Source organism: Staurois parvus, unplaced genomic scaffold (assembly GCF_062004578.1).
Source record: "Staurois parvus isolate SC_StPar_1 unplaced genomic scaffold, SC_StPar_1.0 ptg000001l, whole genome shotgun sequence".
NCBI lineage: Eukaryota > Metazoa > Chordata > Amphibia > Anura > Ranidae > Staurois > Staurois parvus.
Window position 1 is genome coordinate 7,349,274 of NW_028317797.1, and position 26,677 is coordinate 7,375,950.

A 26,677-nucleotide genomic window follows, 5' to 3' on the forward strand; every position below is an offset into this window, starting at 1 on the left:
ATGGAAAGGAGAGAGGTCGGATGCAGTAGCTCTGTGATCGCTTGATCTTCTCTGAAACCGTGACATGCGCAGATGCGTCAGGGGGACAGATCTTAATAGGGGGACAGATCTTGCCGCTACACCGGATCTGCAGGGCACACACGAGTTGGAAGAGAGGAGGAGCCTCCGCTGATCTGTGAATGGTGCCTTACCTCGACTCTGTCCATTGTCTGTATGGGGATTTGGGGAGAATGGAGCAGAGGGACGGGTGCTGTCTGTGGAGGAGAGAGGGAGCCCTGCCAGGGGGAGGGGAGGAGGATGATGCTGGCTGGAGGTGGTGCTGCTGGGGATCTGCAGGATGGAATTGGAAGGGCACAGAAATGAGTAGCTGAGCATATGCAGTCAGCTCACTTTCCCTCTCACAGAATGTTGAGTTGTGAGAGAGAGTAGACTGTGTGTGCTGGGTAGGGAACAAAGCCAAGTGCAATTTATTTATCTATTTTATTTTTTTTTGGGGGGGGGGGGCACGCATCCAAAAATTGGTGTTTCCTGACATTTGCCATGTAGAGAGGGGAGGGCAATGAAATGCCCGGAGCTGTGAAGGTCAGTCTATCTCTCTATAGCAGGGGTGGGCGCAGCAACGGGTCGGGTGGGTGGCAGATGCTGGCTCGCGGGGGTCCAGTTTTTTTGTTGCCTAGGGCAGCAAAAAACCTAAATACACCACTGCTGCAAATGTGACTGCAGAGCTCAATCTCAGTCTTCAAGGGAACTGAAACTGAGCTCTGCAGTCACTTTTGCAGGAGTTGTTTTTTTTAATCCAGATCACAATCCTGCACAATGTCCTTTTGTCTCTTTTGGTCAGTTGACCATGTCGACCGCACTTATGTTTATCAGACAATTTGCTGGAAACTGTATAGGCCGTCATAACCTTTGATAAATTGGCAGCTTCAGTCACAGAGGCACCAGCTAAACAGACACCAATAAATTTCCCTCTTTAAGCACTTCCCAGCTATCTTATATCAGTTTTACTGCTACAGGGTGACTGCTCTGTACAAAATCACAGCTATATATAGTGTGTATATACACACATGACTTTGCACTTCTGGGTAGGGGGCGTGCTCATGATGCGCGCTGTCATTGGCTCCTGTAGGTGTCAATCATTGGGTCCCAGCCAGCGATTCATGGCCGGGACTCGTTGATCGGCAGAGCAGCTGACAGAAGAGAGATCTGTGACACAAATCTGTCTACTGTCAGTGGGGACAGGCAAAGCAGAGAGATAAAAGCCAGCCCTAGTAAAACACTAAACAGCACAGTGTTTAATCACTCCATACCACACAACCCTTTGATCACTGGGGGAGTTACCCAGTGTCAGAATGCCCGCCGCACTGTCACAGTCCCTCTATAAGTCGCTGATCGCTGCCATTAATAGTATAAAATATAAATAAAAATTCCAGTATATACCGCCATTTGTAGATGCTAGAACATTCATACAAACAAAATTAATATACACATATTGGGATTTTTTTTTACCAAAAACATGTAGCAGAACACATTTTAGCCAAAATTTCAAGAAATTTGATTTTGTTTTTATTGGATATGTTTTATAGCAAAAAAAAAAGTAAAAAAAATGTATTTTTGGTATTTTTCATCTATAGCACAAAAAATAAAAAAACCCAGGGATGATCAAATACCACCAAAGAAAGCTTTATTTGTGTAAAAAAAAAAGAATATGAATTTCATTTGTGTGCAGTGTTGCATGACCACGCAGTTGTCAGTTAAAATAGCACAGTGCCGTATAGCAAAAAATGGCCTGGTCATGAATTGGGGTAAATCTTCCTGAGAGCAAATGGTTAAAGCTCAGTAAGCTCTGACATGACTCTGTATTACTAGCAGCGAACGCAGTGAATGATGAAAGTAAGACTTCCCACCTGTTAGCTAGATGTCTCATCACACAGCAGAAGCAAAAGAATGTTACATCACTTCCGCTTTCAACACAAAACATATCATCACTTTCACACATGTAGTGGTTTAATTTTTTTGTATAACGCCTATATCTATGAACAGCTTTAGACAAATAATGTTATTTAGTGTTTAGATAAGCTTGGTGTATATTTCAGTTCATCTTTGGAAGTAGTCTGCTGGCTGTGATTCAAATAAATAGATTTTGCAGTTCTCCCTGAATTAGACTGTTCCCCAGATCATACCTTTTGCAGAGTAAAAAAAGTATTAGCCAGTCCAGCATGTAAGGGGGTGTTAGGAAGTGTCAGAGAGGTTGTTTTTGAAGCTCAATCCCGGTTTATGGAGCCATAATAGAGAGGGTGTTTGGGTACTAAGCCAAGAAAGAGAAGAACATGAGTTCCTGGTATGGCCCTCATGGGACATAGTGGGGCCAGGAAAGCAACAATGTAGGCATTTCTCTGACAAGTAATGCCATAGCATAGCATGTGACTTCATGTGATTGCTGTTGTAAACAAATACATTTTTGAAAAGTAGCCAGGACTCTTTGATTCCCTTTAGTAACCTATTCTGGAAGAGAATAGTACCTGGCCGGAGAAAAGAGGAAGGCGATTTGTGGATTTGTGCAAGTGTGCCACAATAAGGACTAATCCTGGCAGGGAGTGGGGCTCACACCAGAGAGTTTAAGCCAGAGGCCTACTGCCAGTACCCATGATTGGAGCGTAAGTGCAATGATTTTTTGGCCTTACCTACATGCATATGATTACAGACATACAGAGGTGCTGTGTATAGAATTGCATCCACTGAAGGTATGGTAGTTTCTTCTATACTCGCTGACTTCCCACTGCTAGACGTTTTCACATTTCTACCTATTTTTGTCTTGAAGCTCCTCCTGAAATTCAGTTCCATCAATTCTGGTACCTTTCTGGTATCAATTACCTTGTATCCTGCTTCCATATATTAACCCTATCTTTTATTTGCTTCCCCTGTTTACCCCATCATGTCGGCCTTATATACCTATTTTTTTTTTGTTTTTGCTTTGGGCATACCTATCATGTGCAAAGAAAAAAGTTAAAAAATTAAAAAAAAAAACAAAACAAAACAAAAAATAATATATATATATATATACACATATATATATATATATATATATATATACATATTTGCTTGCACAAAACTGAATAATGGAAGTGAGAGGAGCCTCGCCCCATTCACAAAGCTAATGAAAATTCCCTTGTAAAGAACAGCCTATTTACCTTTAATAACTCAACCCCTGTGCATCAGGAATGTTTGATCAGGTGTGAAACTAAATAAAAGAGAAAATAATGACTTGCACACTGATATTAATACATATATTAAATAATGCTGAAACTTTCTATCAACCATCTTTTCTAATTTTTTGCCAAAAGTGAGCAACTACCCTGAATGCCTGCCATGTAAAATACTATGAGCATTAATATACTTGCGCCCATCACATAACATGCACTGCAAGCTTTCATCCTCAAGAAGCTAAATTTACATAAATCTCTCATTATAGCTAAAGCCATATTATTCATTACTACGTATTTAGTTACCATGACCTTACCTGTTTTTTAAAACCTGACAGCTGCTGTCACCTCATATACAGATGGAAAATGCAAAGTCCTTTCCGCTTAAGCTTTGAAGTTTGTAAACCCCCACTGCTGCTTTCAACCAGTCCAGCCTAATAAAAAGCAAATCTATGGGTGCCGGCATGACAAAGAGCATAGTTTACCCAGAATTACAGAGAAAATACTGGGGCAGGTTCTGTGCAGAGAAACATGTAAAGGAAGATTAAAGTAAGCTTGAAGAAGTTTTGATTATTTCTTTCTGACATGAAGTAAAACACAAACTCCTATAGGGGGAGGGAAGGGGGTAGATGGATTACATTGCAAACACAGTCTCACCAGACTGATGACAAAACTAATTTTAAACTTATGTTAGGAAACTCTGACATTTGCTAATTTTGCATGTTGGAGTTTTCAGAAATGCTAAAAAAATATTCAAATAAAAAACTGAGGGCACCTCTGATGTAGCAGGTCTGAAAATGTTCGGTGGATTTGTGTTGGAAAAGTGGAAACTAGTGACATTCACCAATATATGTGTTTGATCAAGTAATATTTCAAACAAAAACTTTTCATTTCAGAATAGGGACTAGAGTCATGCAAAGTATTTATTTAAACCCCATGAATAGCTGTACATCCAGAAATGTTGGGGTATAGTACAGATACAGCCTAATATTATAGAGCTATTATTCCAAACTGCATACAGGAGTTTTAGGCCTATACTATGGATGGCATGCACTGTTTTCACACACTACACTGGTGACAGCTAACAAGTCTGAAAATACTGTATTCTATGATATGAGGCACACTGTGCAGTGGTGTGTAGGCTCAAGATACTATTATTATTATTCAGAATGTATATATATATCTCCAACTGTTTGGACAGCTTACACTCTAAAAGGGATGGTCAAGTTATACAAAAGGTATGAACTGATGGAGAAAAGAAAAGGTCAGCTGTTAGGCAAAGGCAGGATAGGCTTCTATAAAGAGATGGGTTTTCAGAGATCGCCTAAAGGTGGCTATAGTAGGAGACAGTTGGACAGATTGGGGTAAGGAGTCCCATATGATGGGAGAGGCTCTGGAGTAGTCCTGGAGGCAAGCACGGAAGAAAGTGATGAGGGAGCTAGAGAACAGGAAAGTAATTTGATAAAATTTCAATAAAGTTTAAAAAAAAAAGGTTGAGTGCCTTGCATTTTAACTGTGCAAAGCACAGCTCCTTATGATTTATACACAACAGACTCTGGGCCTTCACACCTTTTATCATCCGGGTTGGTGTGAACAAGTCTTTAAAGAGGAACTAAACAATGGAAGCTTCGCCCCCTCCTCAAAAAAGACAGGGAGAGGACAAAGTGCTGGTCAACAGTGGCCATTTTGGTAAAGGCAGGCCTTTGGTTTCTTGTGTCAGACTCTCTAGCAAGGAGAACAGTGAGCAGCACAGTAGTGAAATCACCAAACCTAAGATTAGCAGCCAGACGCAGAAGCTCCTTAAATCTCACATTGCAAATATACAGTGATGCCTAGGCAGTCTAACATACCACTTTTATTTTTATTTGGAATTCCAGACAAAAGGTACTTTTTTCAGGATGCTGCTTAAGCCTGGTACACACGGAACAAAAATCATCTGAAATCGGTTGGTTCAGAAGGATCCAGCTGATTTTTGCCCGATGTTTACAGCCTGTGTGTCTCATGACTGGCATCTGTGGAATGGCCGTGCTGGAACACCAGCATCTGACCCACATCTAATCAGCTCTGGCAGCCATCAGTGTGTTTTTGCGGGGGGACAGTCCCCCTCTCAGAACACAAAGGCATAGCTGGGGAAATCAGCACCCTAGCACTGCTTGTGTTAGTACGACAATCTCTCCCTTTTTTCTTTTCATTCAGCCTACTAGGATGCATGAAAAAAACTTCTAGTGTGTACCAAGCTTCAGGCACAATTAACATTTCTACATTTTCCTTTTAACATACAAAACATTCACATTTTGACTAAAAAACACAGACAAAAGATTGTTCAGAAAACTACTAGATCAACTAACAAGTATCTAATGTCTTTGGCTAACCTTAGACAAAAAAAAAAAACTAAATAAATGTTCAACTACAATGTTAAAAAATATTGAATATTCAATTGAAGTAGGATAAATCAGACAAAAAAAAAACAAATAAGAAAAGGTAACAGCCCTCTATAACCAATTTAAAAAAATGGAAAAATCAGTTCCTACCAAAACTATGTTAGTATACTGTATGCTTACATCGAACTGAAAGCTGTAATTCGGTTATAATAATATAAAAATGACCGAAAAAATTAATAGCCACAACAAGCTGCAAAGATGTTGTCTACTGGATGCTGGGTAACCATGTGTGGGAGTAAAAGGTACAGTTTTACTAGTGACTATAATTCAAAAAGTTTAAAATCCTTTAATTGTGTCTCAAGAATCTTTAACTAGAGTATTAAGAGTTAAAAGTTATACACAGTATATCAATACTGAAGCAATAACTCTAGACTTAAATTGTATTTAACTAAAAAAAAGAACGTCTAGCTACTAAATTATTTTACAACTACAAAGAGTTAAAAGTATTAGAGAGTTAAAAGTATTAACAGGTAAAAGAGTTAAGAGTTAAAAGCTATACACAGTATATAAATACTGAAGCAATAACTCTAGACATAAACTGTGTTTAATAAAAAAAAGAACATGTAGCTACTAAATTATTTTGCAACAAAGACCTTTATCAGTGTTGTGACTGACAATCAATACATAAAAAAATTTAAAAATGCAGAGTAAAAATAAATGGGATAATGAGAGGAAGGTAACACAATGTCACCATACTCTGATTGTGAGGGGTTTTTTATGCATATTTTAATCCAGTCATGTATCAAAATAGAATCTGACAAATAACCAAACAAAATTGTGTAGTTTTAAATACTATATTGTGTGAGAAAGTTGAGAGGTTACTGAGACAATGGGGGGAATTTGCTAAGACTGGAGCAGCTGTGCATGGCAACCAGTAGGCTTCTATGCTTTATTTTTAAAGCCTAACTGAACAAGTTGAAGATAGAAGCTGGTTGGTTTCCATGCACAGCTGCTTCAAATTCTAGTTGTTCCAGTCTTAGTGCATTCCCCTCACTAGATTGACAGTAAAAAAACTGAAAATAAGAATGACCCACATATGTCAGACAAGCTGTAAATAATGACATGATGATTGTTATATTTCGAATAGTCTTTCAGGTAAACAATATAAAACGTATATTAGAGACATCTAAGAGGCATTGAAAAATAATAACAAGCAAACTAAAAATAATACGTGCTACAAGTCTGACAATAAAAATATCTAGATGTATGCATGCAGATAAGATTTTGCTGTTTAAGAAGACTGAAGAAGTATTCAATATAAACAAAGGTTACAAAGCTATATAAACCAGTGCTGACTGCTAATTTAAAGGAGCTATATCCAAATGGCTATGGGGAAAATAATGACTACAGATGAGTTCCTCTAACATGAAGAAAATTGGGGGTAAGAAGTCAGAAGAGGATGAAGAGAGAATGGATACAGAAAATAAGCAATACAAAAAAGAGAAATATCAAACTGAAATTTGCTGGGGCAAATATTTGTGCAAACTGATCCCTAGACTCACTCTGCTAGTGACTGTCCATCTTGCTAATTAAAAAAAAAAAAAATAAAGACCCCTTTTATGCAACTGAATCCACAATCTTCTGATGTCATGATTCTTCTTTCTTTTTCAGGTGTTCACTTTCTTCTTCTTCAGGTGTCCACTTTGCTACCTGGTTGACATAGACTTTTCCCATTGGATGTCTACCTGGTTGACATAGACTCTTCCCATTGGATGTCTAACAGCAGGGTCCTCACAGGCTCCATAGGATTCCAGCAGTGATGATGTCAAAGACGGGTGGCAACAAGACCGGTTGACTGAAGCCCAGACTATAATGGTGGATCAATGGTTTTCATGATCATAAAGGTGTTGTGGAAAGTCATGTGACAACAGGCTTAGGGTTTTTAGGGCTTATTTTAAAAAACTGTGAATGAGTGGAGAAAGGTCTGAGCAAGGTATGGGGTGTTAAAATTACCCAGAGATGGGCTTTAACCCAGGGGACACTCTAAAACACTGTCATGTGCCTGGGATTGAACTTAAGACCTTTTGTCTTTAGGCTGTCTGTGTTTGCTTTGCCACTGGGGAACCTGACTCTTGCAGCATACATCTTGCATAGTACCTCTGCTTCTATTACTCTCTAGCCCCACCTGTCTTCCAGATGCAATCAATCCACAATCAGATCAGCTTAAATTGCAGGAATTCCTATGGACTGTGCCCGTTTGTTGGATCTGATTCCCTGGGTGTGCTATACTGCTGAGCTACTGGACTTTGACCTCTGCCAGATTCCTGGATTACCCTCTTTGCCTGATGATTCCACATTACTCAATCTGTGTATGACCCTGTCTGTCTTACTGTCAAGATTTGTTGCTGACCTGGCTTACCTGACCAATGCCAACACTTCAACCCCCAGCCAAAGCTCCACTTTGGACTATACCTTACAGCCACACAGAGATTTTGCCATTTACGAAAAAAAAAAAATACAAGAAAAATATTTGCATCTCGCTAAACAGGCATCCTGCGGAGCTATAGCCTAGAAAGACCTCAAATACAGTATTTATAATGTAATAACTGTGATTTTAAGCACTGTACTCTCTTGGTATAAACACACACTTTGTTCAAGCAGTACAATAAAATATAAATAGATACACAAGATTGTTAGTAACAAAATATTAGAATAAGTATGTTCTTATATTTGAATAGTATTTGTAATTTTACAGACAGCCAGCTGTATATATTGGGCCTAACAGGCTAGAAAACATAGGAGATTACTTGCAATACGCCAGTTTTTTATTTTATGCAAATGCACACCACAGCAATAACATTATAGACTGCATGGGTATGGCCACTACTGGACAATATACCCTTCTGTGAATTTTTCTAATTTTTTAAAAGCAGTATTAAACCCAAAAGCATACATTCAATGTATTGCACCTTACCATTCCTTAGATGTGATGGCTTTTTTTATTTTAGGCTTTCTTTCTATTTTCATCTGATGATACAGCCGGAAAGTCTGTTGTTTTTCAAAAGCTTAAGCTCTCCAGCAGAATGTATCAGTTACAAATATGAAACAAACCATTTAACACTGGCAGGGGTGGTTAAATGATCCGCTTTTATTTATTCATGTAAAACCTTTATCACAAAAGGAAAAATGTATTTTTTGCTAAATTAACAAAAAAAGACCAAAAATTTTGAAAAAAAAAAAGTTTTTTTGTGTTTCTGTTATAAAAGTTTGCAAATAAATAATTGTTCTTCATAAATTTAGGCTGAGATGTATTCTGCTACATGTCTTTGGTGAAAATAACCCAAATTAGGATGTGTTTTTTAGTTTGTAGGAAAGTGATAGAGTTCACAAACTCTGGTATAGGTCTGAATATTGATCAATCCTGAAGTAGTGACAGCCAATCTCATTTCTTGAGGCCCAAGAATGTCAGAACAGTACAGATATTCCCCAAATGACCCCTTTTTGTAAAGTAGACAGTACGACGGATTTCATAAGAGGCATGGCGAGTTTTTTGAAGTTGTATTTTTTTTGGCCGAATTTTTTCAGAAAATGAAAAAAATGATTGTCACAATTTTTTTTTTTTTTTTTACATACTGTCACCAGTGCAGTACAGCGTCATCATATAACTGGCATGGCGGTGATCAGGGACACTGACTGGGGACAGTATGAAAAAAAAAAATTATATATATATATTTTTTTTTTATTATTTTTTATTAAATGTTTTTTCTTTTTTTTAAGATTTTTTTTTCATATTTCACTATGACCAAAGTAGTACAATGTTACCATAGTAACATTGTACTATTTTTTTTTACACAATTTGCTTATAGCAAAGAATTACTTTGCTATAAGCAAGCATTTACCTGAATGACATCGATTCATTCAGGGTTTTTTTTTTTTTTTTTTTTGTGCTTAGCAGTGATTTGGCCACAGCTAATCACATGACATGTGCCCTGTGATTAGCTGTAACCATTCACAGCTAGGCAGTAGTATAAAATGGATGGCATGAATGAAGCCATCCATTGTATACAACTGTCATGTGACCTGCTGTGATTGGTCACAGCAGGTCACATGGTACCGGCAACGGGGTCGATACTCAGATATGTCATTGGCCGTGTCCGAGGTACACGGCCGGTGACAGATCGCGCCACTGCGCCGCTCTGCAGGAGCTCAATCTGCGCATGTGCGGGAGGACATTTTATATCGTGTGGATGGCTGATGTGTCACTTACCTGGGAAAGAGATGGCACTAGGATACAGTAAGGGAAGAAGGCAAGCCGGTGGAGGCAGTGTGAAGCTTTGAGCAATGTTCTGCTAGGGAAACCTTGGGTCCTGCCATTCATGTGGATGTTTCTTGGCACATACCACCTACCTAAACATTGTTGCTGACCAAGTACACCCATTCATGGAAATATCATTCCCTGATGGCAGTGACCTCTTTCAGGAGGATAATGTGCCCTGCCACACTGTGAAAAAATGGTTCAAGAATGGTTTGAGGAAAACAACTATGTGCTTGAGGTATTGATCTGGCCTCCAAATTCTCAAGATCTCTAGATTATTATTATTATACAGGATTTATATAGCGCCAACAGTTTGCTCAGCGCTTTACAATATAACGGGAGACAATACAGCAACAATACAGTTCAATACAAGAGGGTTAGGAGGGCCCTGCTCCTTGGAGCTTACAATCTAAGAGGGAGGGGCTAGTGGTACAAAAGGTAGTATCTGTGGGGGATGGACTGGTAGGAGGATTAGAAGATTCCATTATTAGGTGAGGGCAGGATAGGCTTCCCTGAAGAGATAAGTTTTCAGAGATTGCCTAAAAGTGAGCAGAGTAGGCGATAGTTTGATAAATTGGGGTAGAGAGTTCCAGAGGATAAGGGAAGCTCTGGAGAAGTCCTGGAGATGAGCATGGGAGGAGAAGACAAGGGAGCTAGAGAGCAGGAGGTCATGCGAGGAGCGGAGAGTACGGTTTGGGTGATATTTGGAGACAAGATTGGTGATGTAATTTGGGGCAGAGTTATAAATAGCTTTATATGTTATTATTAATGTTTTGAATTTTATTCGTTGGGCAATGGGAAACCATTGCAGGGATTGGCAGAGAGGGGTGGCAGATACAGAACGGTTAGTGAGGTGGATGAGTCTGGCAGCAGCGTTCATGATAGACTGGAGGGGGGATAGTCTGCGATGAGGTAGGCCAGTGAGGAGGGAGTTACAATAGTCAAGGTGAGATATAACAAGGGAGTGAATAAGTTGTTTGTAGTTTCAGAGGTTAAGAACGGGTGTATCTTGGAGATGTTGCAGAGGTGGTCTACAAGATTTGGACAGCGATTGGATTTGGGGCTGGAAGGACAGATGGGAGTCTAGGATTACACCTAGTACCCTGGCATGAGGGGAGGAACTGATGGTTGTGTTATTGATCTTGATGGAGAAGTTAGGGGAGGGGAGATGGGCTGAAGGGAATAGTATGAGCTCAGTTTTGGAAAGATAAAGTTTGAGGAAGTGGAGTGACATCCATGCCGATATGTTGCTGAGATCCAATAGAGAATCTGTGGAATGTGCTGGAAAAACAAGACTGATCCATGAAGGCCCCATCTTGCAACTTACAGGATCTGCTACTGATGACTCAGTGCCAAATACCACAGCATACCTTCAAGAATCTAGTGGCATCCATGCCTCAACAGGTCAGGGCTATTTTGGTGGCAAAAAGGGGACCTACTCAGTATTAGGAGGTTGGTAATAAAGTAATGGCTTATCCGTGTATACTGAAACTAGGCACTTGTGGTACAGACAGCCCTTTTAAGCAAATGGTCATCATTCTTCCAAATGACAAAAATGTGGCTACAGCCTGTCATTCTCCTGTGTACCCAACCTGAGAAAAGCACATCCATGTGAGGAATGTGAATCTCAGACATTTCTTTCTCCACATTATAAAAAAACTGTCACTCTACTGCCAAGTAACAAAAATTGCAGCTACAGTGTGTCAGTCTGTTATCATGCAGTCTTGCAGAAGTGTGAGTCTAAAACATCATTAGGACTTTTCCCAGGTTAAAAATTGTAAAATATGTCAACTTTGCCACCATGAAAAAAAATGTGCAACCACAGCTTAGCAATCACTTCTGTAGGCAATTTGTCAACAGCACAGGCACTCCACTAGGCAGTCGAAGTCTGAGCTGCTGAGGCAAAATAACATTATGTTTTTGCCTGCACGTTAAAAATTGGAATGAAAGTGAGTACATTGAAGTGTATCTGTAAGCAAATCCTTTTTTTTGTCCTTTTTATGGAGTGGGGAAGGGTTAGACTTTGTCAAGTTTGTATCGCTGTCTCCCAGATTTTATAAAACAAAAGGTGAGGGGAAATCTTCCAATGTGGGCACCTGTTTCAGAACAACTGACCAAATGGGGAATTCTCTTCAAGTCAGGATATTTCTTGTAACTTCCTGCAGTGTCTCTGGACAGGAAGTAAAGGAAAATTTCCCCAATGTTACAAAACCATAAAAAAACAACACTTACCTACTCTATCTAAACCTAAAAGTTTTGGCTATTGATACATTTCAAGCCATCACACACCCAGCTATAGGAATACTAGTTCATATGCATTGGAGTAATGTTTTTAAAAGAAAGGGGCCATAAGATCAGCGCTGTGCTAAAAAGAATCAGGTTATTCCACACCTGTTGCAACCTCTCTCAGTGCACCGGTTAAGTTGTTCATTGGGTGGTCACTATGATACAAACTAATAGTAAAAGCAAAAAAAGAAAATGGGTTGGAGGGTGTAGAAATAAAAAGAAGGCTTGTCAAAATGTTGATAGAAAAATGAATGCACATGATGGTTGGAATTAAACAGTGGTGCAAGCATAATGCTTGCACTACTCTTCTAAACATAAAAAATAGAGCAAATGCTGGTCCTAATTAGGAGTGATTAGTTCTCTGTTCTGCCTTGTTTGTGACAGATGCTGTACAGAGATTAGGAAATAAATAAAAGAGAGATCTCAGCACACGAATGGCTAATGTCCAGTGTTATATGTTCATAAGTCCCAATATATGTTCACAAGTCTATGGCTAGTAACCGCTTCAGATAACAATCATCTCAGAGTAAGCCAGCTTTGTATACAAAAGAAAAAAGGGAGAAGAGAGGCGCCCTCTGAGTGCAGTATGTAAGAAAAGTTTTAATGAACCACAATGTTAAAACTCACAATGTAAGGCAGTTAAACAAGCCCATCAGTAGACTATTACTGTGTCCTGCAGGGGTTCATCCCGTATGGAGCCGGCCACTTAAGGTAATGACAGAATCCCGGGCTGCTGGGGAGAATAGAGGGTCCCACAGTCTCGTGGAGAGTGTCAGGCAGAATTTCAGGAAGCTGGAGGTGATCGAGAATCCATGGCTCCGTCGTCTGAACGGAAACGGAAGTGCCTCTGACCAGTGTGCACCGTCACTTCCGCCCCGGGTAGGGGGTGCGCATGTATGCTGCCCTACCCGCACCGCCATTGGTGGCTACAGCTGTTGATCGCCAGGTCGAGCAACAGTGACGGGGAGAGGTCTGTGTGTAAACACAGATCTCTCCCCTGTCAGCACGAACAGGCTACTTTGTATTGATCTGCACAGCAGAGCAATACAAAGCAGCTTGTCTCCCTAGTAAAACACACACAGCAAATAATATAAAACACAACACAGAACACAGTTAACCCTTTGATTGCCCCCGATGTTAACCACTTCCTGCGCAGTGTCATTAGTTCAGTGTCAGTGTTTTTTATTTGCACTGATCACTGTATTAGCGTCACTGGGGATGTCAGTGGCAGTTAGTCAGTTTCCCCCAGTGTCAGAATGCCCGCTGCAGTCCCTCTATAAGTCACTGATCACTGCCATTACTAGTATAAAAAAAATTCCAGTATATACTGCCATTTGTAGATACTATAACTTTCACATAAACCAATTAATTTACGTGTATTGTGATTTTTTTTTTAGCAAAGACATGTCGCAGAATACATTTTGGCCTAAATTTATGACGAAATCTGATTTTTTAAAAATTTTTTACTGGATAGGTTTTACAGCAAAAAGTTAAAAATATCGTTTTTTTTTTCAAAATTGTCGGTCTTTTGTTGTTTATAGCGCAAATAATAAAAAACGCAGAGGTGATCAAATACCACCGAAAGAAAGCTCCATTTGTGGGAAAAAAAGGACATAAATTTAATTTGGGTGAAGCGTTGCATGACTGCACAATCGTCAGTTATAGTATCACAGCGCCGTATCCAGGGTAGAGGATAAGGGGGTACAACCAGTCCTCCTGTGTGAGGCCAGACCGGTGGGGGGGGGGGGGGCCTGCAGCTGGGTGAATTGGATGTGGGAAGGGAGGGTGATCAGCATGGTGGTGGGGCAATTACTGGAATCAATCCCCTGTATGGCTCTCTCTTTAGAGAGAGCCATACAGGGGATCGGTTCCAGAAATTGCCACCCCTCACCCCAAACCCATCACCTTTCTTTTGCACCATAAATTTCTCCCTGCTGGTCAGGCCCCCTTGTGTGCCCCCACCCTTGCAGTGCTGCCAGATTCCTTCCTCTCCTTCCCTCTGGCAGCTGCAAGCACACAATAGGATCCTGCAGGATGGAGAGTTGGGGAAGGGTCTGGTAAATATGTCATGTTTACAAATCCCTTTCTTTGATGAATGAATACAAGGAGTGATTAGCACCAATCACTCACGGTGTTCATTCATAACAGAAGCATAGTAAACAGTTTTGGGGGGCAGGAGGGCCCTGTCAGGTTGGCTGTATGGGGCCCAATGGTTTCTAACATCAGCCCTGGCTATATCACAAAATATGGCCTGGTCAGGAAGGGGGGTAAATCCTCTAGAGGGCAAGTGGCTAAAAACAAAATAAGCCTTTAGAATCACTTTAAAGTTGTTTATACACTTATATGGTATAAATTATATGGTGGGAAATCAGATTTTTAAATAAAACCTGAGCCCAGGTTTTATTCAAAATACTACTACGTCTTATAATAATATTTAAACCACAGAACAAGTGAATCTTACTGAGTTAGGCTATTTAACAAATCACAATGAGGAATCCTTTATTTTTTAACACTCTCACTTGACAATTAGTTTATGTATTGAAAGAAACTTTTGTGACTCTACTTCTTAATTGTATTCTCCTCACTTTCCTAATTAGCTATCATCTTGCTATGCAGAAATCATTTATTAGTAGTTAATTAACAAATCCTCGCTTTATTTGCGGTTAATATAATTTATAAAGAACACCTTTATTATTTCATTAGCTAATAGAAATTTATGTGAGACATTATTACCCTTTCAGTTTATATACATTTTATTGTTTTCAAACATTTTATTTTTCACAGAGCAGCATTTCCAACGCTGCATAACAAGACAATTAAATATTGCTTGGACTAGCTATTGCTGACAAGTAAAGAAAAAATAACTTTTTATTTTTGAGTAACATCAAGGCTTTCAATGTCTCTTAACCTCTTTTTATTTGTACAATTTTACTATCATACATAGTTACCTGGCAACCAGTAAACAATATATTCCAATTGTTTTACCTCAATGCTGATATTTCTTAACACACAAGAGCATTGTATACTTTAAATTTACCTTGTGTATAAAATCCTTACCATTATAGAACAAAACTGATTTTTAACAATTATTTATTTACTATTTGCATACTATAAAGGACAAAATTGGCAGTATGTCTTGTTTTTGCATAGAGATTTTCTCCTTGTCTATTGTACAGGCAGTCCGCAGGTCACAAGCAGGTTCTGTAGGTTTATAAAAGAAGTTGCGAGCGCTATGAAACTAAAGCAGCCACAGCATCAAAAAGGATACCAATAAACCTTACAAAAACATAAAATATAAAAGATGCGGCGCTATATCACAAGTAATGAAAATATCCAAGATATCAATATAGTGATCATAGGTGACTAATGTGATCCTGAACAGTAAGCAGAGTAACATGTGGTAATTTCTCTCCTTCAAAGTGCTGATTCCATGCGGTGAACGTGAAAAGGATAAGGCTGTGCACTCACCAGATGCACAGCGTAACTGCGCATTTAGAGATAAATTATCTCTACAAGATCCACTGATAGCTCTTTAAGGTCAGGTCAAACCAGATATTCCTCCACCCGCTGGATGTTGCTGATAATCCACAGTCTCTCTCTAAGATGGCTCTACAGGTGATATGTGACTCACCAAGGGCCACAAAGAAAGGAGACCAATAGCGTGATACCGTTTAAAAGATTTTATTCTAAGCAGTATAGCATAGGTGAGGATAAATAAACAAAACAAACACTGACCATGAGGTGGATTAAAAGATGGCCGCCGGGACCTCCATGGTGCCGGCGGAAGGAATATAATGACGCTGTAGCTCCTACCCTAAGGGGTTTGACCTGACCTTAAAGAGCTATCAGTGGATCTTGTAGAGATAATTTATCTCTAAATGCGCAGTTACGCTGTGCATCTGGTGAGTGCACAGCCTTATCCTTTTCACGTTCACCGCATGGAATCAGCACTTTGAAGGAGAGAAATTACCACAAAGACTGTTTTTGCACTGCATGTTACTCTGCTTACTGTTCAGGATCACATTAGTCACCTATGATCACTATATTGATATCTTGGATATTTTCATTACTTGTGATATAGCGCCGCATCTTTTATATTTTAGGTTCTGTAGGTTTGTTTTAAAGTGGTTGTAAAGACTCAAAGTTTGTTACCTTCGTGTATTCTAAGCATGAAGTTAAAAAAACCTTCTATGAGCAGCAGCTCCCCCAGCCCCTCAATACTTTCTTGAGCCCCATCACGATCCATCGATGTGCACAACAGTCTCAGCTGTCCAGGGTCTCTGCCTCCTCATTGGCTGAGACAACAAGTAGGAGCCATTGGCTCCCACTTCTGTCAATCACAGTCAGCCACAGTCAGCCAATGAGGAGAGATAGGGGGTGGGGCCAAGGTACGGCTCTGTGCATGAATGGTCACACTAAGCAGCGAATTGGGAACAGCCTGCTTGAATGCCCCCATAGCAAGCTGCTTGCTATGGGGGCACCCGACAGAAAGGAGGAGCCAGGAGCGCTGGCAGGGGACCCAAGAAGAGGAGGATCCAGGCTGCTCTGTGCAAAATCACTGCATGGAGCAGGTAAGTAAAACATGTATGTTATTTAAAAAAAAATTAACCTTTAGTATCGCTTTAAGTTGAATTTGTATGTCAGTAGAATCGGGTACATTTTTTAAGTGTAACTTCAGCCACAAATTTATTTTTAAGTTTTGGATAGCATAGGGATGGGTTAACTGGCCATGCAGTGATGTGGGATTGTTGACAGGTCCACCTGACAGCAGGTAACAAAACCATTGCACGGAGCAAGTAAGTATAACATGTTTGTTATCTAAAACAAAATATGGGTTTGCAATCACTTTACGTGAACATGTTGCTGTGCCCTTTGTAGATAAAGCACAGTATTTTTAAAGGTCTACATTGGACCTGTGTTTCTACATACTGTTTTTCAATAACCATGGCAGTTCTAGCAGGTCAGCATGTGGAAAAGTAAGATGTGACAGGCCAGTTGTCATGTGGGACCGCCAATATTACACCAACTCTTTAACAACCTTTCAGCCACAATATGCAAAAGTGGTATTTTTTATCTGCTGCAGACAACAGGTTATATACTACGCTTTGAAAAATAAAAAAAATGTTCAAACTAAAGAAATGCCTACCTTCCTTACATGCCTTGTGGTTATGGCTATTATTGCTGACCTCCCTCTAAAATGCAAAATCCAAGCCTGACATGCTAATCCGATGGTTTCAATACTTTCTGAATCAATAGTATGGAAAAAGCAAGCACATCAGGAAAGATAGAAAGATGTCATCATCTGCCCTGTATACTTGTTCTGGTTCAGTGACTCAAGGTACAGACACCATTAATTCACCAAAACAGCCAAGAAACTAGCATTTTCAGAAAGGAAAAGCCAGCAATGTTGGTTTCCATACTTCCTCAATACAGATTTCCTTTAAGAGCTGAACAAGGTATCCACCTGGGGAGTTAAAAGTTTAACTGTACCTTTGGAGCAATTACACTAGTATTGTAGCAACCAACATGCACAGTACTCATTTCCAGTCTTATAAACACACAGTAGGATCAGAAGGCATTTACAAAATATTGTAGCAGGTACTAGGTTATTAGGTTAAACAGGATAAGAAAAAAGGGAAAGCACCCACTAAGTGCAGTATTAAAAGCAGACTTGAATCTACAACGGATAAAAACACTCACAGGGTAGAATAAACAGGATCACTCATCATGAAAAGAGGTACCAACACCTGTCCTCGTCCTGCAGGATCCACTAGTGCTCTCCCAGCCACGGATGGAGTCAAGCTGGGATGCTGAATGGCAACCTGGAAGTCTCCTGGGTCAACTTGAAGTGCACATGTGGACAGGATGTGAACTCCAAGCTGGCCCAGGAGACTTCCGGGTTGCCATTTTGCTGCCGCACCACACTGCACTCACCTAAAAGGTACTGACACACGGAGATGAATCAAATCCTGCTACACAAGTCAGACTTGTTTATCAAAAGCCCTCCCTTCTCTACAGCCTCCTAAAGCACACATTTTACACAGCATTTCTGAGATCCAGAAGGCAGTGGACAGGGATCAGACGTCACACACTGAACAGCATAGAGAAGAGAACTGAATGTAGTCTGAGACCTGAGTGGAGGGAATGGACACACCCTCCCCAACAGACACACATAAGGAAACATGCACAGAGAGGCTGTCAATCAGTGTGCAGAAGGGGGGACATCTCCCAGGATTCTGTAGTGTCAGCAAAATCTGCCATTTTGTATGATTAAAAATTAGATTTTGATCTTAGATTGAAGCTAGTTATGATTTGTTAAACTTTAAAAAATCTTTTTTTCCTACATGCTGGAGACATTGTGGCGAACTAGGCTCAACAATCCATATTTTATGGTCATGCAAGTCACTTTGATCCTTCTGGAATACTACATTCCAATTAATATCCGAAATAAACAAATCTCCGATAGTCCCGAACCTTTTATTGGCACTACTTCACATTGAAATAGGGAAACTCTCCACCCATTCCAGAATTATTATTACCCACATACTCTTTGCAGCAAAAATTAATATTACTAGATTATGGAATACGAATAATACCCCCTCAATCACTTCATTAATTATAGACCTTAACACCCAATGTCAAATGGAAAAACTATCCGCAATTAACACTTCCGCCTACCACAAATTCAACACCCAGTGGACCCGATGGCTAAAACACCCAAAATGTTCTATACAACCCTGAAGACATTTCAAGAGATGAAATCATATCCCATACCAAGACTGGTATCTCCTCAATTTCCCAGTTAGATCCTTCCCCCCCTTGTTCCTATCCTCCCCCACCTCCCCTCCAATACCCCCCCCCATAACTCCCGAAATCTCACCAAAAAAGCTCATAAAATATACACGAATACCTGTGATGATATTGCTAAAACAAGACCAACACCTCATCCATCCAAGAACGGAATTACAACAAAAAGATCAATCATATTTTGTCTATTGTAATATTGTATGACTGAATCATTTATCCTTTCCCTGTTTTTCCCATGTTTACCCTTGAAAAACTCAATAAAAATTATTGAAATATAAAAAATCTTTTTTTTTTCTCCTTGAAACAGTTGTTGTGCACGGGACCACCCAGAATTCCCCTCTGATTCCTCATTTTGATTGTCTCACTGCTTTTTTTGGAAGCCTGCTGGGAGCTTGGCATCAAATCATAGGTATCCTTTGCAATTTTTTCATTTGTTGAGATACTTTCAAACATAGTAGACTTGCTTGTCTAAAGGAATACTAATATTACATCATACTTTGTTGCAGAAAGCATACTGACCATATAGTTAGAGTAACTGCAGGCTCTCCCATGTAGCAGTCCTTTTTAGAAAAATCACAGCTAATGTGTGCAATAAAATGCGTTCAAATTCTTACAATCTATATAGAGTTCAAAGAGGGGACTGATTTTTTTTTTAGCACAATTGGAGTCTCATTTTAAAGGCTCCACATATTAAATTAAATTTTATTACATTTTTAAATGTTGGGAGGTATGCAGCTATTTAGACTGTCTTTGAGCACTAGGAACGCTAAGTAATTTACTGTAGCAAAATGTTTTTTTTTCTTCATAATGTCAAACAAAAAGCATTTTCTATTTAATGCTTTTTGGGTCTCCTCACAGTATAGCACAAACATGATGGCTTTTGTGACCCCGGCTTTTGCCAGTGGAGTTGCATAACCCTGAAGATGGCCTTAGCAAGGAAATGACAGCTATGAGCAACAGACCTTTCCTGCTCCCTGTTATATTTTACTTAAATATTCAGCAAAACTATCTTAATTTTCACAACCAGAAATACCAATGACCTTTAAATCAATGTTTCTAAAAATGTACAGTTAATTAACTCTCTTTGGGTGACAATTGAGAAAGAATAATTTGTCTAATAAAGCAAATGCTAATACATTCTTGAGATATACAGTACATAATTAGGGTGTGATTACGCATTGGCACTCTACAAGGTATTTATGCATTATGGGAACCTTTTATGATAATGGAGACACAGGACAAATATTTAAAGAGCACCTATACTGAAATGTTAACAGCTAAGGTCAAATGAGCAAATGTGTAAGGTGGAGCCTGCTGTAGGATTTTCTTTAGGAAAAGGAAGTATGTTGGACATTCTTTACCATTTATTTGTCCATACTAGCCTCGCTCTTAAAGCAGCTTTAATTTAACATTTGCATCTACAACATTAGGTGTGCTTAATAAGGAAGGCTTGTAAAATAAATAATCTGTAAGAAAATAATCGTTTGAATGTATATTAATAATAAAAAAAAACACAGTAGGAGAGATTTACTAAAACTGGAGACTGCAAAATCTGGAGCTGCTCTGCATAGAAACCAATCAGCTTGCAGGTTTTATTGCCAAAATTTAATTGAACAAGCTGAAGTTAGAAGCTGACTGGCTACCATATACAGCTGCACCAGATTCTGAGTGCTCCAGTTTTTAGTAAATCACCCCTATTACTTCTAATGCTAAGAATTGGCTAAATCTTGCTGCTTCTTTTTCAATATAAAAGTTGGTGGGTGGATTTACCTAAGGAATACAGCACATCTGCTTACAAAGTGAATTTGTACTTATCAGCTCGTTGCAAAGAACACCCAATCATGTGCAAGAAAAATAAAAAATACACAATTTTTTGACTGCACATGCATTGATGATTGAATTCAGCACAGTTTCCTCTGTTGATGAAGTGAATTTTCTCTTTGCATTGTGAATTTGTCCCTTTGTTACTAGGACACAGATGGAAGTAAAAACTTGACAGGCGGTATAACTCTTTCCTCTGGTGGCCAGACCATATTTGCAATAGTTCAATCCTTTTTAACTCCCATTTTTCATTTACAGTTTTCAGAATTTGTAAAAGACCACCTAAATCATACATTTTTGGAACGCACAGGACTGGTAGAATAAAAGGACGGTGCTACTAATGTTGAAGATCTAGTGATAGTTGCCCAAATGTTTAGTAAACTTATATTTTCAATAAAAATACACTATAATCATTACTAATACACATAAACACAACATAATTTACAAAATTCCTACTAAATATAAAAGTTAAAACTGTAATTAAACTGAGTTATTAACAAAAAAATATTATTATATTTTTAATTATGCCTTTTGTGAAGCAGAGAAAATCGAAGGTACACAAAACTGTAATTAAGCAACTATCTCTTTAAATCTGGAGGCTGGCTTCACACTTGTGTGTTGTGGTAATGTTCGATCCACATTGGATCCATTTTGATAAAATGAAACATGCTGCTGTACATAGTGATAAATTAAGTTCATTAAAAAATGTTAAAATGATTGATCATTTTTAGGATTTCCGGAGACAGAAGTAGCAGAGGAACTGGCTCGGTTAAAGATTAACAAAGCAATAGGCCCTGATGGTATTCATCCCAGAGTTCTAAGAGAACTTCGAGGTATAGTTGTTGGACCATTAACTGATCTTTATAATCAATCTCTTCTAACAGGAGACGTTCCCCATGACTGGCAGACAGCTAATATTGTACCTATCCACAAGAAGGGCAGCAAAGTAGAAGCTAGCAATTACAGGCCAGTGAGTTTAACATCAGTTGTAGTCAAGGTAATGGAATCACTTCTGAAAAGAAGAATCATTGATCACTTAAAAACACACAACTTGCTGGATCCAAAGCAGCATGACTAATCCGATTGGATTTTTTGACTATATTACCAATGTCTTGGACCAGGGTGGTGCTGTGGACATAGCATATCTTGATTTCAGCAAGGCATTTGATACAGTTCTACATAATGATCTAATACAAAAGTTGTACAAGCTAGGAGTTAGCCTTCGGGTGGGTCAGTGGATATACAGCTGGCTAAAGGATAGATACCAGAGTGTGGTTGAAAATGGGGTTCACTCGGAATAGAGACCAGTCACTAATGGTGTACCACAAGGCTTTGTACTAGGTCCTGTTCTCTTTAATGTAAGTGATATAACTAAGGGTTTGTTGGGTAAGGTATGTCTTTTTTGCTGATGACACATAGGTATGCAATAGGGTTGGAGGTGTCTGTAACATGGAACATTATTTGGCATTGCTGGAAGATTGGTAAAAAAAAAATGCACCTAGGAAAAAAGGATCCCTTGAGAGAGTACAACATTGGGGGTACAGTGTTGGCCAGCACTTTATAGGAAAAGAACTTGGGGGTACTTATTTCAGATGATTGAAAAATGAGCAAACAGTGTGGCTAGGCAGTGGGGGAAGCAAACAGAATTCTAGGATGCATCACTAGAGGGGTCACCAGCAGGAGGAAGGAGGTCCTGATTCCCCTATATACAATAAGTGACATGTACCATTTTTGTCTCTCTGTTGGACTAAGTTGAGTTCTAAAAAAAGAAAGTGGTACATGCAGAGGTATATTGCTAAGTTCAAACTCACAGGCTAGGGCAGTATGAGATTGCTTATACACCGAGCCATGCGCAAGATACACCTCGTTTTTTTTAGCTTTAATAGCAGCTTGAGATGTCAGGGATTACTCTTTTAAAATGTGTTACTCTTTTACGATTTGTTAAGAATATTTAGTTTAATGTCCATAGTCTGGGCACAGGTGAACTTAAAAAGTCACTTTATTTTAACTGCGTGCCTACCGGGGCAGATGAGTTCAGTTTTCACATACATGTTAAAGTCATCAATTTTTGCTAGAAAATTTACTTAAAACCCCCAAATATTATATACCCCAAATATGAGGGCCTGGAGAATAAAACGGTTGCTGTTGCAGTTTCTTATGTCACATAATATTTTCACAGCAATTTATCAAACACAAATTTTAGGAAAAAATACACTTAAATGGATTTTAGTGCAAACAAATACAATATAATACCACATTTTTGGTAAAATATAAAATATGATGTTGTGCAAAGTAAATTGTCGAGCTGAGGCTCTGTGTGTGAAGTGACACGTAGAGCAGCTGCTTGGGAGAGAACCTGCTTGGTTGCCGTCATAGCAAGCTGCTTGCTCTGGCGCAGCTGGCAGAAGGGAGGAGCCAGCAGCACCAGCAGGGGGGTCAAGAAGAGGAAGATCGGGCCTGCTTTGTACAAGACCATTGAACAGAGCAGGTAAGTATGACATTTTTGTTTGCTTTTTTTACTTTAAATTGCCTTTAATATCACTTTAACTTTATTGCTATCCCAAAAGGTGAACAAGACCCTTTGTGATAGCTTTAGGCAGTGACAGGTGTTGTTTATGTCAAGGATCTACTAGACCCCGTATGCCTCCTCTGCTCTCCAAGCCAACTAATTAAGCACAGATTTGTTTGATGAGCTGCTTCCCTGGGTATAACAGCCAGGGAAAAACAGCTCTGAAACCAGAAGTGGCAAAATCCTCGTTGCTTCCAGCTTCATTCATCACAAAGGAGATTGGGGAATAGATGTTCCTCAGTCTCCTCTGTGGAAAGCCAACCTGACCACTTACCGTGGTCCCAGGCTTTCTGGTGAAATGGGGGAGCCCAGGAACAGCTGCAGGGGGAGGGATCTGTAGTGCTGTGAAAGTGGTCAATTTTACAGGACAGTGTTCGCCGGCACTGAAAAAAAATGGAACCAGGACCATGGCTGCAGCTCTTCAGTGTGAGTAAAGATAGCTAAAACTCAAGGTTATTGCTTTCTGAGTTCATTTTCAGAGATTTTAAAGTGATTTCAAAGGAAATAATTAAAAAAACAAACAAACAAACATGTTATACCTACCTGCTCTGTGCGATGGTTTTCCACAGAGCAGCCTCGATCCTCTTCTTTTTGGGTCCCCCACCAACGGTTCCTCTTTCCTGCTGAGTGCCCCCAATAGCAAGCCTCTTGCTTTGGGTGCACTCAAGAATCTCGCTCCCGAGCAGCGCTCTCTGTGTCCATTCACACACAAAGTATGGCTCTACCCCCCCCCCCACCTTACTGGCTCACTGGCTGTGATTGACAGCAGCAGGAGCTAATGTCTTCCACTGCTGTGTGAGCCAATGAAGAGTTAGAGACCCAGGAGAGCTGCTGCTCTCATGAACATTGCTGGACTGAGATGGGGCTCAGGTACATATAAAGGGGGCTGGGGGGGGGATGGTCTGCACCCAGACATTTTTCAACCTCAATGCATAGAATGCATTAAGGTAAAAAAAAAACTTTGAGCCTTTAGAACTACTTTAACTCATATCCCTGGTGGCAACAGTTGTTGGGACAGAAAATTAAGGGAGATATCTCCATGGGGTTACAGACAACAAGGAGCAGAAGTTCTAACCCCTTCCTACTCTATTAAAAAATAATGTTTATTTGCTGACTGGTTTAATTTCCTCTTAAATCCTGTTCCAAGGATTACTGGTCATCATAATAGGAAGTGAGGGGAACATCTTTCCATTAGGGTCACAGGCAGAAATATAGGCTTGGAAGAGATTGTAACATTTCAATACATTTTAAATTTAAAAAATGGTACCTAAAAAGGTTTTGGTAGATTCCAATTTTAGGAAAAGTGCTACATTCAAACATGAATAACCTGGCATCACCAATTACCAATATACCACAAGAGAGACAGAACAGTTAGTGAGAACCTTCTTTATGTGAGGGACACTTCACCAAGTAGTTAGAATCTTTTTTGTGTGATTTTTTTAAGATGAAAATATTTTTATAAAAACATCTTATAAGAAAGAACTCTACTTTACAATATACTGGGGGATTTAAAAATGAAATTGTATTATTGATTAACTGATCTGATGTCTAGCCAAATAAACATGACATAGAAGCAATCAGTCTTTGAACCACCTCTAGACCACAAACCTGTGCTTAACAAACATCAAACTAGATGGAGCAAGTTGTAAAACAATTAAAGAAGAAAACTTTGCAATGTCTTCTGATGCTGTACTCAGCAATTTGTCAGCTGTTACACGTTTGTGGTCTGAGGAAATAATGCTTAGCCTCAGCTTTGTTTGCATTACAGGGAGTTTATCAATCAATATTGATACATTATTTAGTTGGATTAATATTAGAGATTTGAGAGTTTCATTTGTCAGATCTGGTGACAGGGTGAGCTAACAGCAGCGTCTCTGCATGGTCCCTGCAACTTGCCATTATTCTTTCTGCTGAGTAAATATATTTCATCAGTGGTCTATAAAATAACCACTTCTACTCTGACAAAGAAGAAATTCAAGTAAGTAATGAAAACTCAATCCCTGAAAAAAAAGGCTACATTTATAACAATTCAGCGATTCAGTTTATTTCCACAAGCTAGTGAGCTTGTAAATAACTAACCATGGCATAATCAGTGCACACACAGTAAAGCCGGTCATACATGGATCGAAATGCGTCAGTTTGGCTTGGACCAGCCAAGACTTGTTCCATGTATGGGCAGGCTGATTGTACCCATTGATACATCAATCAACTTGGGTACAATAATCATTGTGTTCTGTTGACTGAGCCGCCCGTGGGCTGAACATGTTGCACATACGGTAAATAATTCCACTGTGCGAAGGATAGGTTGGGTGAAACCAGAATGTTTTATTAGAAACAACTGTAATAAACACCGAAAACTCTTAATTACATGTGACTGGATATGTTCACTGTAATCACTGTCCTCTATACATTACTTCTCCAGGGTTTCACTCATCCTCTGGAACTCCCTACCCCAATCTATCAGACTATCACCTACTCTACTTACTTTTAGGCGATCACAGAAAACCTATCTCTTCAGGGAAGCCTATCCAGCCCTCTGCTTATACTGGAATCCTCTACTCTTCCAACCAGTCCATCCCCCACAGTTATTACCTATTGTACCACTCACCCCTCCCTCCTAGATTGTAAGCTCCAAGGAGCAGGGCCCTCAAATCCCTCTTGTATTGAACTGTATTGTTGCTGTATTGTCTCCCATTATATTGAAAAGCGCTGAGCAAACCGTTGGCGCTATATAATTCCTGTATAATAATAATAATAACAGGGCACGTTAAGTCATTTTGTCCTATTTATCATGTTAAACAGCCTCCTGCTTACCTGTAATAAACACAGAAAACTTAATTACATGTGACTGGAGATGTTCACTATAATCACTGTCCTGCCGGAAACAAATTGTTAGATTTTTAGTTCCCACTTCTGTGTCTTCCTATTATCACAGGAAGTAGTTCTGCCCTCTTGTGATGGTACAATAAAAATGCAATCACTAATATCTTCTATTAACAAAGATAGATTACTGTTATATTAGGTATTAGGCTTTGGATTTTAATTTTATGGGGCTGCCTATTTTCTATGCCTCTTACAAACACAATAGCCTCGTGGGAGACATTCCCAGCGTTGATTGTAGAATTGAGCGATTTTATTTCCTTTACACCTCGGTCACATCAAGCCCGACTTTGAAATCGTGCGTCTTACAATGAAGTCGTACAATTTCAAAGTCGGGGGACATGCCGATTTCAGGTGTGATTTGCAAGACATCTGACACAGATGTCTATGCAAAATGCACCAAAAGTAGTGCATG

The 26,677-nt window shown here is 39.4% G+C and overlaps 1 protein-coding gene and 1 long non-coding RNA gene across 2 annotated transcripts in view; one reads left to right on the plus strand and one right to left on the minus strand.

The window, feature by feature from the left end:
• LOC149474766 (uncharacterized) overlaps nucleotides 1–26,677 on the minus strand; it is a 1,567,000-nt gene that overhangs the window by 94,333 nt on the left and 1,445,990 nt on the right. The gene's annotated exons all lie outside the window — the stretch shown is intronic.
• On the plus strand, nucleotides 8–8,879 carry LOC149474767 (uncharacterized). Its single transcript, XR_016305795.1, has 2 exons — nucleotides 8–182; nucleotides 7,256–8,879. It is a non-coding gene; the product is annotated as an uncharacterized LOC149474767 (long non-coding RNA).